Raw genomic sequence first — 2,385 nt, forward strand, 5'->3', positions numbered from 1 at the left:
AGCCAACAGGTCTACGATGAATAGATCCTGAAACTATCAATAGTGTCTTTTCGGAAGCCTACTGGCACCGAATAAGCCTATGTGGAGGAAAGTCCAAGGTGCGAAGCCTCAGTTACGCAGGTCGTCCTCCCTCCCGGCTTGGGCACTCCGTTGATGTCCCGCTTCCATTGCCTCGCCCCCTCTCAGGGGGCTTGCCTGCTGTCAGGCCGCCGCGGTAGGACCAACTTCCTTCCTCTGTGAGCCAGATGGCCAGGAATGAGGTGGGAGTGCTTCTGCGGCAGCCTCATCTTTCTCGGCAGGATCTCACCACCTTGGATGTTACCAAATTGACACCACTGTCGCCTGAAGTCATCAGCAGACAAGGCACCATCAATATAGGCACAATTGGTCATGTAGTTCATGGGAAGTCGACGGTTGTGAAAGTTATTTCTGGAGTGCACACTGTCAGGTTCAAAAATGAACTAGAAAGAAATATTACCATCAAACTTGGATATATGAATGCTAAGATTTATAAACTTGATGACCCAAGCTGCCCTCGACCAGAATGCTATAGATTTAGTGGAAGCAGGGCACCTGACGAGTTTCCTACAGACGTTCCAGGGACCAAAGGGAACTTCAAATTAGTCAGGCACGTTTCCTTCGTGGACTGTCCAGGCCACGATATTTTGATGACTACCATGCTGAACGGGGCCGCAGTGATGGATGCAGCTCTTCTGCTGACAGCTGGTAATGAATCTTGTCCCCAGCCACAGACGTCTGAACATCTAGCTGCTATAGAAATCATGAAACTGAAACATATTTTGATTCTACAAAATAAAATCGATTTGGTGAAAGAAAGTCAGGCTGAAGAACAGTATGAACAAATCCTTGCCTTTGTACAAGGTACAGTGGCAGAAGGAGCGCCGATTATTCCAATGTCTGCTCAGCTGAAGTACAATATCAAAGTTGTCTGTGAGTACATAGTAAAGAAAATTCCAGTATCTCTCAGAGACTTTACTTCAGAACCCCGACTCATTGTGATTAGGTCCTTTGATGTCAACAAACCTGGCTGTGAGGTTGATGACCTAAAAGGGGGTGTTGCCAGAGGTAGTTTTCTAAAAGGAGTGTTAAAGGTGGGCCAAGAGATAGAAGTCCGACCTGGTATTGTTTCCAAAGATAGCGAAGGAAAACTCATGTGCAAGCCAATCTTTTCAAAAATTGTGTCACTTTTTGCGGAGCATAACGATCTTCAGTATGCGGCTCCAGGGTGTCTTATTGGAGTTGGAACAAAAATTGAGCCCACTTTGTGCCGAGCTGACAGAATGGTTGGGCAGGTACTTGGTGCCATAGGAGCTTTACCTGAGATCTTCACAGAGTTGGAAATTTCTTATTTCCCACTCAGACGGCTTCTAGGTGTACGTACTGAAGGCGACAAGAAAGCAGCCAAGGTGCAAAAGCTGTGTAAGAACGAAGTGCTCATAGTGAACATTGGAATCCCTGTCAACTGGAGGAAGAGTTAGTGTAGCGAAGGCCGATTTGGGCAAAATTGTTTTAATTAATCCTGTGTGCACAGAAGTAGGAGAAAAAATTTCCCTTAGCCGAAGAGTGGAGAAACATTGGCGTCTAATTGGCTGGGGCCAGATAAGGAGTGGCAATCAAGCCAACAGTAGATGATGACTGAAGATGCCCAGTTAAATAACAATAAAGTTGGAAAATCGCTCCTCCCCACCAAAAAAAAAAAATTGATATATCTGAAATATGGTTTTAAACAAGAATATTGAAAGTACCATGGGCTGTCCAAAGAACAAACAAATCTTAGAAGAAATATAGCCAGAATATTCCTTAGAAACGAAGATGGCAAAACTTTTTTCATATGCTTTGGACATTTTATCTGGAGAGAAGCCCCTATAAACGAACATTATGCTTGGCAAAGTGGCAGGTCAATGAAAAGAGGAAAACCTTTAAGGAAATGGATTGACACAGTAACTGCACCAATGGGCTCAATTATTACAATAATTAGCGCAGGGTTTTGCTTTGCTGTACATTGTGTCAGAAGGGAGGAACTGATTCAAAGGCCCCTAACAGCAGCAAGCAACAAGGTTTTGAGCCTCATCACATAGTAACTCTTTATATTCTTCTCTCTGCAACCCCTGGAAACACATAGTGTACTTTTCTGTTTTTTTAACATTTTTTTTTCTATCTTGAAATTTTATGTAAGTGGGATCATATATTTATCCCTTTATGATTAGTTCTTTTCACTTAGTCTAATGTTTCCCAGGTCCACCCATATCACAGTTTCTATAAGACTTTATAACCAAGTAATATTCCATTGTGACATATGGTTAAGCACTAGGTTTGTAATTTCAATCTCTCTGGTTTAATCCTATCAATCTTTCTGGGGTAAAT

At 42.9% G+C, this 2,385-nt stretch overlaps 1 pseudogene; it reads left to right on the forward strand.

Moving 5' to 3' along the window:
- The first annotated feature begins 245 nt into the window (after positions 1-245).
- On the forward strand, positions 246-1,660 carry LOC101645776 (annotated as a pseudogene).
- The last annotated feature ends 725 nt before the right edge of the window (positions 1,661-2,385 follow it).

The sequence above is a fragment of the Echinops telfairi genome, unplaced genomic scaffold, assembly GCF_000313985.2.
Source record: "Echinops telfairi isolate 266 unplaced genomic scaffold, ASM31398v2 ScPeMD7_7469;HRSCAF=8507_1, whole genome shotgun sequence".
In the NCBI taxonomy this organism is placed as follows: Eukaryota; Metazoa; Chordata; class Mammalia; order Afrosoricida; family Tenrecidae; genus Echinops; species Echinops telfairi.